The sequence below is a fragment of the Equus przewalskii genome, chromosome 17, assembly GCF_037783145.1.
Source record: "Equus przewalskii isolate Varuska chromosome 17, EquPr2, whole genome shotgun sequence".
Taxonomy (NCBI): Eukaryota; Metazoa; Chordata; class Mammalia; order Perissodactyla; family Equidae; genus Equus; species Equus przewalskii.
This window is the reverse complement of record NC_091847.1, coordinates 27,774,854-27,787,317: the sequence shown is the minus strand read 5'-3', so window position 1 is coordinate 27,787,317 and position 12,464 is coordinate 27,774,854. Positions and strand designations below refer to the sequence as shown.

At 36.9% G+C, this 12,464-nt stretch overlaps 1 pseudogene; it reads right to left on the bottom strand.

Moving 5' to 3' along the window:
• Positions 1–10,576: 10,576 nt before the first annotated feature.
• Positions 10,577–11,401, bottom strand: LOC139076869 (large ribosomal subunit protein eL6 pseudogene; annotated as a pseudogene).
• Positions 11,402–12,464: the final 1,063 nt, after the last annotated feature.

The following is a 12,464-nucleotide window of genomic DNA, read 5'->3' as shown; positions in this document are numbered from 1 at the left end:
CATATTAGAAAGTGAAAGCTTAAGTTTTAGCAACACAAAGTAAAAACCAGGCTATTCCAGGAAGAAGGTGAATAAAATAAAATAAATCCAGTCACATACAAATCAAACACTTGTCATATCATAATGGAATACATTTATCATTTGTTTTTTACAGAAATAAAAGAATCATGGCTTTACACTCAGAAAACATAAAACATTTATGGTGAAGCGTGTCTTTGTCATATGGTCTTTATTAAGGATAATGATCATTAGCTTTAGTGTCTATCTGAAAGTAATACTGTGCTAAGTACTTACCTTAGTAGCTTGCAATAAAATAGGCATTTGTATACCTGTCATTCTGATTCTGAGTGCCTGCCCTTGGGATGGGCTCTCTGTCTTCTGCACCTGTTCCTGTGCACCTGAGCGTCTTACCTGTCTCCTGGACTCCGTTGCTGTTAAGAAAAAGGGATACACAATTATAGTCCTAAAAGGAAAGGAAAAAGGGTTTTTGCAGCATTGCTGTTTTGTTTTTACCTTTTCATTTCCAAAGAACTGTGTTCTCATTCTGGTCACCACCTTATGCCTGAACTGTAAGAAAATCTTTGCTAAATGTTGTGTATGTCTGCATGTGTGTATGTGTGTGTGTGAGTGTTCGTATGTGTGTAATAAAAATTCTTTGAAGATAAGAATTGAGTCTTAGTTATAAATCAACAAGGCCAAACACAAAGACATTGCACCTAGTAGGAACATAAAACATTTTTATTGAATAAATGAAGTAATTTAATTAATCTTAAAATTTCTTTCTATTCCATATTTTGCTGACTCTGTTTCATATTAACAGCATAAGAAATCAATGGCTGGTAGAATTTTTCATCAGTTTCATACTAGTGGTATTAAATGCTTTCACGGTTCCTCTGTATACTTTGAAGATGAAAATTACAACAGAATATCTTCTGTTTGCCCATTTTAATTCATTTAAGGAAATTTGTGAATAAGAAACTTCAGGAAAGATTTAGAGTGAACTAAAAATCCATATACTTTAAAAATAATATGCCTACTCAGTTATAAGTAAAGTATATGCACCATGGCTATGTGAAAACTCTAATTTATTTACACATCTTTTATCATATGTCTCACTATTATCTTTAACCAAGAAGGGCATGTTTTTCAATAGCATCTCTTTGGTCAATTGGTTTCAATAATAAACATGCTGAAAGAATCTTTATATGTTATGCCATCCAAAATCTTCCCAAAGTCTCCCTTGATCAAAATATAATGCTGCTTAAATATGTTAGGCAACATGTGCTCTACCTATTTGCATTATGTCAAATGAACTGGATCATTCCAATATGGTGTCACATGTGCATGGAAGCCTGTAGCATTTTATAACAGGTGTTGAGGAAATGTACTTGACAGAGATATTGACAGTAAGGTCATTTGTAAGCATAAACACTGAAAATATCAAGAAAAGTATATAACCATTGGTGGCAAAAGAGGAAAAAAATGCAATATATAGGAAGAATGAGCTGTGGTTTCCCCAAAAATGAAAACAACAATGAAACACGCACACACACACACATATATATATATATATACACATTTAAAGACATTTCTTTTGCCTCACGATGCACGCTCTCTCTCTCCTTCATTCTCAAATATGGAGAAAGAGAGAGGTCTGAGACAGAGGTCATTACATGGCAAAAAATAAAACTTACAAGGATGAAGAAAATACAAAAAGCAATGTAAACTAGTTGTTTTCTTAATGTTGTCAGCGTGCATTTACCACCACTAGAACACTTAGAACATTCTGCTTGGTATTTTGGTTATTGATATATATGTGTCCCTCACTAGATAGTATACTTCCTCTAATTTATTTCTGAATTTTTCATAAGAGCTAAAATAATTCCATTGAACATACTATGTGTTTAATAAATATATTTTCCAACTGAATCTTAAATTGTAATTCTTAGTCTTCCAAAAAAACACCAATTGCCTAATGGTTTATTGATGACTTAGTAAGGATATGTTCATAGGAAAGATCTTAATTGTGACATAATTTTGTGACAGTTAGCCTAGAATATCAATAAAACAATTGTATTATATTAGTGAAGAACTGGTGGAAATAGAAGTAGTAATAAATTCCAGCATTTATGTCCTAAAAATTTTGCCTTTATACAAAACTTTAAATATATAGTCATAAAATGCATATCAAAGTTTGAAATTTAAAAAAATCTTAGATCTATTGATTATAAATGAATTTGAAAATATAGTTGCAAAGTATAACAATATAATGTCATATAATGATTATATCTATGTATATACAAACGTCTTTTTGGTTGTTCTAAATAAACTTCAGAAATGTTTTTCAATTCTCAGTGAGGCAAGCATTCCAATTTTCTGCAATATTAGCAGGGGTAACTAATGATGGCTAATTTTTGCCTGTAGTATTTCCTTCAATCTGCTTGTGCACTTTGAGTTTCTCTGGCAGCAGCGGCATTTGTAAATTTTCTGGTCACTAAGCACTCAAGTACAATTGTAAGTGATCAGTTTGCAACTGGCCAACAAGGAGAAAGCATAGGAAAAAAGAATGCTTGCATATACTTATAAATAAATGTCCATAAAAATATGGCAAATTCTATGTGCATAATATTCTTCTCTGTCTACTACATTATTTTATTTTGAAAAACTAGATGTTTATATGAAATAATATGTTTGTTTAGTTCAGAAGGATAAAACCACATATTCTGAAGGAGCTTTATTATGTTCTGTATTTGAGGAACATTTTACTGCCAATGATTACACCATCTCCCATTTATATGTATTTATTTATTTTTAATAAAAAGTGCTACTTAAATTGCAGTAAAATACAAAATGGCATCTTCTCATTACCTACTTTACGAGTCAAATATTTCAAATAATACATATCAGAGATTAAAATGAGCTTTCCAAAACTTGATATTTTTAATAGTACATTTATCAAGACATCACAAAGATGATATGAAAGTGTAATTTTAATGAGAATGTGGCCAACATTTAGAACTTCAAGAAATTAAATGTGTACACAGAAAATATTTAGTGAAAGCCAAACTGTGCTATATTTTAAATTCAAGGAAAGCTGATATTGACCAATTTTAATCATCAGTCATCCAAATTAAATCATTGCCCAGTAACCTTCACAGTACCTTTTGGTTAGACCCTGTGGGAAAACATTCAGCTCCACCGAGAGAGCCACGTTACAGGGCAACTTCATGGAAATAAGCCCCTGCTTCCCAGAGAACGGCTGCCCTCCTTCCATGCCCTGAAGACCCAGTGCAGGAGAAACTAGATTCCTCTGAAAGGCTCAAAGACTCAGGAACATCAAAGCACAGGATACCCTAAGATAGTCAAAGAGATCATGCTGTGAATGAATGAATGAGTGAGGAAATGAGAGATTTTCAGTTTCCAGAAAATCCACAGATCAGCGTTTATCCAAACTCCTTAACACTTTTCAAAGATGACATTCTATGTATATGCTTAGATTGTGTATGTGTTTGTCACTTGTATTTGAATTTTGTTCAACTGATAAATTGTGAGGGTGCGTTATTCAGCTGAGAGGAACTCTAAACACATAGGGCTTTGGTGAAACTGAGGTGCCAAATTAGCTTTAAAAATATCTTACATTATGGCTTAATTTCATGTTTTCATTGAAGCCCAATCGTGTTGGCCGCCATTCAATAGACTACGGAAATCTGATAGATGATGAATACAAGGATATTACAAATGAAGGAAAACTTGCCAACTAAAGGGAAACACGATGGTTATTTATACCTAAGCAGAGTACAAATGCCCTCTTTAGCTTCCTGTTACTAAAAACCACACACTCTGATCCAAAAACTCTTCCAATTTATTTGAAGGGATTCCGTCCTAGTGCATATTTTTGGGATATTATAAATGATAATCCTAATGTGACAGAGATGAAACAGAGCCTTGGAGAACATAAAATGCCCTTGTATTATTTAGAAAGAGGGGCCCTCCGGGAGCACAACTTAGCCAGCACCAGGTGCTTTTAGAAGAAAATAATTGTGCCACGTTCTTGAGTCAGAGGGTGCCCTGCTCCGAGGTTTGGCAGGTGAGCATAGTCTAGTCTGGATTTCAACCATCATTTGCTCCCTCTGCCTGGAGAATTTCCTGCCACATAAAAACTGCACAACTTTAAAAGAGGACCTGGGGGGCTGGCTCCGTGGCCAAGTGGTTAAGTTCGGAGTTCTTCTGCAGCAGCCCAGGGTTCGGATCCTGGGCGCGGACACGGCACCGCTCGTCAGGCCACGTTGAGGCGGCGTCCCACGTCCCACAACTAGAAGGACTTGCAACTAAGATATACAACTATGTATGGGGGCAGGGGGTGGTTTGGGAAATAAAGCAGGAAAAAAAAAAAGATTGGCAACAGTTGTTAGCCCAGGTGCCAATCTTTAAAAGAAAAAAGAGGACCTGGAACAAAATAATATCTTCACAACTGCTTGCCAATTTATGCTTCCTAAGTAATACTCTTTGTGGTGCTCAGGTCTGAACCCCAAAAGAAAATTGGAGAAGTTAAATTGATTAACTTTAGAAAGAATGTCAAGCTAAAGCCAAGAAAGGGGAAAAAAAGAGAAGGAAAGGGTTCAAAAGTGTGTGAGAGAAGAGAAAGGGAAGTAAGATGGAAAAACCATTGAGTCTCATCAAGTAGCAGATGACATTGTCAAAGCGGGATAATTTGCCAGAGACTATTTACAGAAATGTCATGGGGATCTAGAGGAACCACAAGGGATAGTACAAGAACTCAGTGCTAACAGCATCAGAGACATTATATACTCCTGGATCTGAGGGGAGCAGAACAGAAGAGGGAGAGCCCAGAGTCCAGGACCCCCAGCTGCTTTAAGAAGAGTAGAGCATTCTGTTAATGGATACTGGCCGAATAGCCTGTTCTAGGTGACCTTACAGGGAGGGAGCCAGGAAGTATAAACCTAACTTCACTCTCCTCCTTCCCTCCAGTCTTCTGAGACCACTTCTCATTGCTCCAACCCAAAAAAGCCAGAGAGCAGGGGATCCACAGCTGTCAGTCTTACAGGCTAAGAACAGGGTGGATCAGGGTTGGAGTGGATGTAGACAGACAGATAGCCCATGGGGCTGAAGTCTGTTGGTTTCCTTGTTTTAGTAGAGGGGGTTACAGGGAGGAGGGAGAATGGGGGCCCTGCCAGCCCGTGAGACACTATGAAGAGCTAAATGAAGACAATTTTTAGGATGTATCATTGTCAGTGTGAGATTCTTCCCTTAGTTACCTATTGCTACCTAACAAATTACCCCAAAATTCAGCAGACTAAAACAGTAAGTGTTTACTATCTCACAGTTTTTATGGTCATGAATGCTGGCTTGACTTATCTAGTGCCTCTGCCCAGGGTGTCTCCCAAGGGTGCATTTAAGGTACGGGCATGGGCTTCAGTCATCTCAAGGGTTGACCGGAGAGCATCTGCTGTTGGCTCACTCATATGGCTGCTGGAAGCCTGAAGATCCATTTCTAAGGTGACTCACATAGCTGTTTACGGGAGTCACTCCTGTTAGCTATTGACTGGAAATATCAATTCTTGATGTATGGGCTATTCATAACACAGCAGCTGATGTCCCCCAGAGCGAGGGCCACAAGAGAGATGGAGACAGAAAGAGACAGCAAGAAATAGAGAGATCAGATCCTTTTATAAGCTAATCTCAAAAGTGACATTCCATCAGTTCTTTATTAAAATTTTTATTGAGATAATTATAGTGTCATATGCAGTTAGTTGTAAGAAATTATACAGACAGAGCCTACGTCCCCTTTATCCAGTTTCTCCCAATGGTAACTTCTTGCAAATCTGTAGTCAAATATCACATCCAGGATATTGACATTGATATAATCCATGAATTTTATTATATATCTCCAATTTCACTTGTACTTTGTTGCATGTGTATTTAATTCCTTACCACTTTATCACCTGTGTAAGTTTCTGTGTCTTCCACCATAGTCGAGATACTGAACAGTTCTTTCAGCACGATTCTCCTTCATGTATGTTGCCCTTTTATAATCATACCCTCCTCTTTCTCCCCATCCTACTCTGCCTCTAACCCCCAGCACCCACCAATCTGTACTCCAATACCGTAATTTTAGTTCAAAATTATTATATAAATGGAATCATATAGTATGCAGTCTCTTGGGCTTGACTTTTGTCACTCATCATAATTCTCTGGAGATTCATCCAAGTTATGTGTATCAATAGTCTGTTCCTGTTTATTGCTGACTTGCAGTCCAAGGTAGCTATGTGACACTTTTTGTTTAATCATCCACCTATCCAAGGACACTGGAGTTGATGCCAGTTTTTTACTTTTATGAACAAAACTGCTATGAACATTTGTGTACAAGTTTTTGTGTGATCGTGAATTCTGATTTCTCTGGGACAAATACCCAGTGGTGCAATTGCTGGCTAATTGCATGTTTAGTCTTATAGAAAAAAATCCCAACATTTTTGCAATATTCCTTTTGTTAGAAGTGAGTCAGTAGGTCTACCCACACTCCAAGGGAGTTTGTTACAGAAAGGCACGCACAGCAGGAGGAAGGGATTGGTGGGGGTCATTTCAGAGGCTGCCTAACACCTCTCCCTGCTACCACATCAAGGTGTTTGGAGTTGTGTCTATGTTTCTCTCAGAGATGAAAACTTCTATAAAATAGCTTTACGCTAAAACCACACAGGCCCAGATTGATTCATGTTTGTGAAAATGACTTGGTGAATTCTCCAATATTCCTAAATTTGGGATCTGAGCTCACTCTTCAGCCTTTTGATTAGGAAAAGACTTGTCTGGTCTATTCAAATACGGGATAGGTCTGTACCAGGCTAAAAAGATGGCATATATCAAATTACCATGAAGTCTTCAAGATGAGAGCTGGGCTTGGGCAGAGGCAAACTTACTTCTTCTCCTTACTATGACTCCTCTTCTGACCTACACCAGCTCTTTGGGTCCATATTAACAATTTGAACCACACCATGATGGACAGCTCCCATCTGCCCCAAGCAGCGTCCTCTGTCCCCCGCTGGGTAATCCTGCAGAGGGCTTAAAACAGCAGTTCCACACTTGCCTCCCACCTAGTCCTCCGGTGATTTGGAGAACATAAGTGCATAAGCAGAGTGACAGTGTGGCATTTATTTGTGCCTGATTCTGAGCAAGAAAATCTAGTGAAAATTGAGTCAAATTGTCACCCATAGTGTGCACAATATTAATATTAATTTAAATGTCACAATCAAAAGTGTCCAAATAATATTATGTGATGGAGCCCAACATCTTAATAACATTCTTAACATTTTTAAAAAATGTGACAGTAAGAATAAATTTAGAAACAAATATTAAACTTAAATGTGAACATTCTATTCCAAATGAAGATGCGTTTGGAAATAGTTATTTTGTCTATTCATTGCTCTGATTGCTTCAGCTGGATGGGGCTTAACCTCACTAACGGTGGTTCTCTTAAACACTCATCATTCCCCACTCTGTCCCTCAGAGCGAGGGTCCACGGTTAAATCTTCCATAGAAATATTCCACAGCACACCTCATCCATCGATCTAACCCCAACTCAGGACATCTGACTTAGTCTCTCACCACACTCTGCTTTTGACCCCTCTTTCTCTGCTGATTATCCTCAAAGTTAACTTATATTCAGATCACAGCTTCAGACACCAAGGCAATAGGAAACAGCAGAGTGGGCATAACTGGAAATAAGGCAGGGCAGGTAATCATGGTAAGTCCTGGGAAATAAGAAAGAATTCAGACAGGTACAACCCTATTTATAGCCCAGATGTTATGATTTTTATTTTCTATAACCCACCAACCTTTTTATGGGGCTAGGTCTTCACATATGTGTTTCCTTCTTCTTAAACGTTCTCCTGCCCATGTTCACTTGGCTAATTCCTTCTTCTGGTCTCTGTTCAAACATCCTTTAACCAGAAGCCATTCCTGGATCATCCAGACCATGCTGGCTATCTGGACATACACTGCTATAGCCCTTTGTCATAGTCCTTTGCAACATCCATCTCTATTCTGATCACATGTTTAATGCCAGCCTTCTCACTAGCTCATAACCCCCAGGGAGATAGATAAAACAGTATGTTTTATTCACTACTGTATCCCCACATTTAGCACAGTTCCTGGAACCTACTGAGTATTCAGTAAATAAATTTTAGGAGGTTAGTCATGTCTGAGGGATTCAGTGATAAAAGCCAGTGAATTTCTCATGAAATAGGCACAGTTCCAAGCAGGGACCTTGTCAGGATCAGTAGATCAAAGAATGAGTAGCAGGAATCCAGTCACAAGGACTAAGATTCCAAAACACGTCTCTAAACACTAACAGAATTGCATCAGAAAGATTCTTGTCACAGAGGGAATATGGCACTGGGTACACTTGTGTGACAAGTGCTGAGGTCCTAAAAAGTGGGATATAAGACATGGATTTAATTTCCAGGAATTCTTAAGCCTAGTCATGGGAGCTAAATATTCTGAAAATTTATTTGATGCTGAGATACCATATTTTTCCACCTAAGAGCCAGATATTTTCCAGAGACCAGGCTAGTGTTGTGACTGAAGTTGGGAGCTTAGTGAGCCAACCCTGGGGATTGAAATATTGTGTACGAAGGCATCTAAGCTCACCAGGATCTTTTTTCGTTAATCAGTCATTCTTTAAGTCTCTCTTATTGCACAAAGGGATGACTAAGGAATAACCTCTTAGGGAAACCTCAAAACTCACCCTCCCTTGGCAGTCGACTTTTACAGTTCATTTTTCACTATATCACCAAAATTTTTTAACTATGTATGCATCATCCATAACCTTTAATTAATGCATTCAATTTTCATTTCAGAGAATAAATGTTCATCAAAGTTATTTATTTTTAGCTTGTCAACCTCTCAAATAGGTATATACAACCACCCCTGTGTGAGACAGTGGTGCTATATGAATATGCTATTGTATACAGAAGGATAGCTTGCTGGAGATGTTAAAGATAATATGAAACAAATACTATTTCCCTGTCTTTGGACAAGGATACCCGCATTGCAACTGACATGAAGCATCTAAGCCCTCCATGGAAGCCTCATTGACATTTCCCAACTAATCTACTTTAACTTCAAAGTTTTCTTCTTGTTAGAATCAACTACAACATTATCTTGATAACTTTAATTTCCTTTCCAAAACATCTTAAGTTAAAAGAACAAAAAGGGGAAGTAATTTTCCATCTACATGGCTAGACCAATAGAGAGTAGATAGGAGTTCAATAAAACCATTATAGTTTTTGTAATAAGATTAAATCAGCTCTTGATTGAAGTACACAAGGCACTTTTTGCCAAATTATATTAGGCCCTTGGCAATTGCCACCATTTTAAGGGAAGGGTTGTTATTGAAGGCTATTTTCCCATACTACAATTGCTACACTTTGATGAATCCTAAGTGCTACAAAATATCTCAATGGATGTCTTCAAGAAAGGAATCACTTTTCTCCTGGTGGGAGAGTCAGTTGTAAATTTTCCTGTAAGTTTTGTACAGGACTGTTAATTTTTTAAACTGAAACACTAATAAACTAACCCTGTGCTACTTCCAATAATTTTCTAAATATTAAGCAAGCCCTTCTCCCTCAGAGTCCTCCATTAGCCAGACGTTACTCTTTTTTCCAAGCATTGTGTGTATGTTCTATGGAATCTAGATTTTTCCCCAAACCAAGCAAAATTTAATATGTTACTATTTATTAAGCAATATAATATAAATCTTGTTATATAAGGAGCACTATAATTTATCTTTTAGCGTCTATTCTTATTCCTATAAATGGAATCCAAGACTTTTAAAATTGTTAACCATTACATTCCCATCATCTGGTACATAATAAATATAAAATAAAATCTAAGTTCATTGAAAATTTCATATATGTCAATAGCATTATGACTTTAACTAGGTAGTATTGTAATTTAAAAAAAAATCCTCACTTTTATCACTGTTATTTCTGGGGAAAAATAAATGAAGTCATTATTAGTATTGAGTAGTTACTTCACAAGCAACAATCCTTCATTACCTGTTAATTACAATTGGCATACGGAATCAAACTTGTCAATGACAAAAATGGTATCTAATTTTAAGAGAAAAGATTTTGAAAAATTGGCTATCATGAAAATCTTATTTTTGTTCAAATGTACCATTTGCTCTGTGTACCAAAATCTCGAGATAAAACAATTAAACTAAAAATATGCTGGTATGAATGGCTTTTAAAGCAATCTTATATTTTTAATGTTTCAGTTATTTTTTTTTTTTTAATTTGAGACTTACTAACAGCCTTTTTTTTTTTTTAAAGATTTTATTTTTTTTTCCTTTTTCTCCCCAAAGCCCCCCCGGTACATAGTTGTGTATTCTTCATTGTGGGTTCTTCTAGTTGTGGCATGTGGGATGCTGCCTCAGCGTGGTCTGATGAGCAGTGCCATGTCCGCGCCCAGGATTCCAACTAACGAAACACTGGGCCGCCTGCAGCGGAGCGTGCGAACTTAACCACTCGGCCACGGGGCCAGCCCCAATGTTTCAGTTATTTTAATCAGAGTTCTTTGTTAGAAATTTAGACCGCAATCCCCACTTGAGAGAGAACATGGAACACAGCTAGCCATGGTGCTGAAGAACAGCTTTGATTTTTGACATAAGTTGAGCGTCTAGAGCTTTCTGATGGATCTTGCACTGTTCCCTAGCCTGGTTTTTCTCCTTCTCTGTGTCGAAGATCTCATCTTCTTGGTGGCTGGGCCTATGCAGCTTTTTCTTGAAGTAGGCATCCAGGAGATGTTTGGAGATTTTCACATCAGTTTCGGTGGAGGTGGCAATGATAAATTTCAGAAACTAAATTGAGGACCAAAGGTTCAATCATAAGTAGCAACCTGCTTTGGCTGCTTCCGGAAAACCACCTTTTTGCCTCTGTGGGTGACCAGCGGGGATAAACAGAATGGTCCTGGAAGTGACACGGCCTCTCAGGTTTTTGCATGCTGATGAAAGGGTTTTTGCAGTTGCTCAATAGCTTTTGAGACACATCTTCCATAGGATAATGACTAGGCATATTGCCAAGTTTAAACACATGGGTACCACCATTCTTGTTACTACCAACTGGTCTGTGTCACTAGCAAGAACCATCTCCTTTTTCTTTTCAATCCTGAATTTAACTGCTGAACATTTCCCCTTGCACATGGCTTTCCTTGGATCTGGAATAACTGCTGCTCCCCCTACGACAAAGTTTCGGCTGGAGAGGGACTTCCTTTTCTTGGGCATTTTGGCCCTGAGGTTTTTCTTCTTAGCCTTGCCACTGGCATCAGCCTTTCTTGGTTTAGGTTTCTCCTCCTTAGTGTTTGTTTTTTTCACCTTTTTTACCAGCATCTTGCAAGACAGGAAAGCGAATTACAATTTTTGACAACCCTTTTTCTTTCTTTTTACAATGCTTAATAATTAGAATTTTTAAATAGTATAATATTAGTAACATGATTTACATTTAGTTTTCTTATATTTTATTTAGTTAAATCTTGATGCTTAGATCTATCACTTTATTTTGGGTTGATGCTACCCAATCAATCTCACATTTTCCCTTCAGGCTATACCTATCCATGTGACAAAATCCAATGCAAGCAAAGGAAACAGTAAAAACATAATGGGGCAGGGGTGGAGTTTGCAAATTAGAACCAGAGATTTTTTCACCACCTTTAGTTAACGTTAATGCATTTCTTACAATTTAGATCATTAAAATTCTTCACAATGTTTTTGGAACCAACACTTGTGAGCATACTGTCAGTATTGCCAGCAAACATTCAATGTAAGTTTCTATTTTAATAAAAATCTTGATATGTTTTTTATCATATATATGCTACATAAAGTAAATGGGCTTTGCTAGGGTTCCTTTTTTCTCTCTATTCTAAGGAACAGGATTACCAATGAATGATGGAGTAGAATACACTGTTATTTATCTCACATGGGAGTTTGCAGAAAACAGAAAGGGCATCAAAAATAACTAGTGTTTATAGTACTTTGGAAAGTTTGTGATGAAATTACAGACTGTAGAATTAGTTAATTGGCAAAGTTGTTATAACACTAAGTTTGCATTTTTTTAAATACACACACAAAAAAGAAACTATGTATATGAGATAATCATGAGATTGATATTTGTACCTGCTATTCAATATACCTAAATGTGAGTCTTTTTCCTCCACATGTGCTATTTTTAATGCTCTATACCACCATGTATCCAGAAGGTTTTAGTAAGAGAAGTATACAATTAATGGAGAATTTTATTTTAGTTAACTAAGAAATATTACACAGGTATTTTATTAATCATTATAAGCAACCTGAGGAGAGGACATTTGTATTCATTGTTGTATGTATACTATCCCTTCACACACACTTGTTAAATGAATAACTAGTTTTCAAAGAATTAATCTTAATACTGAAA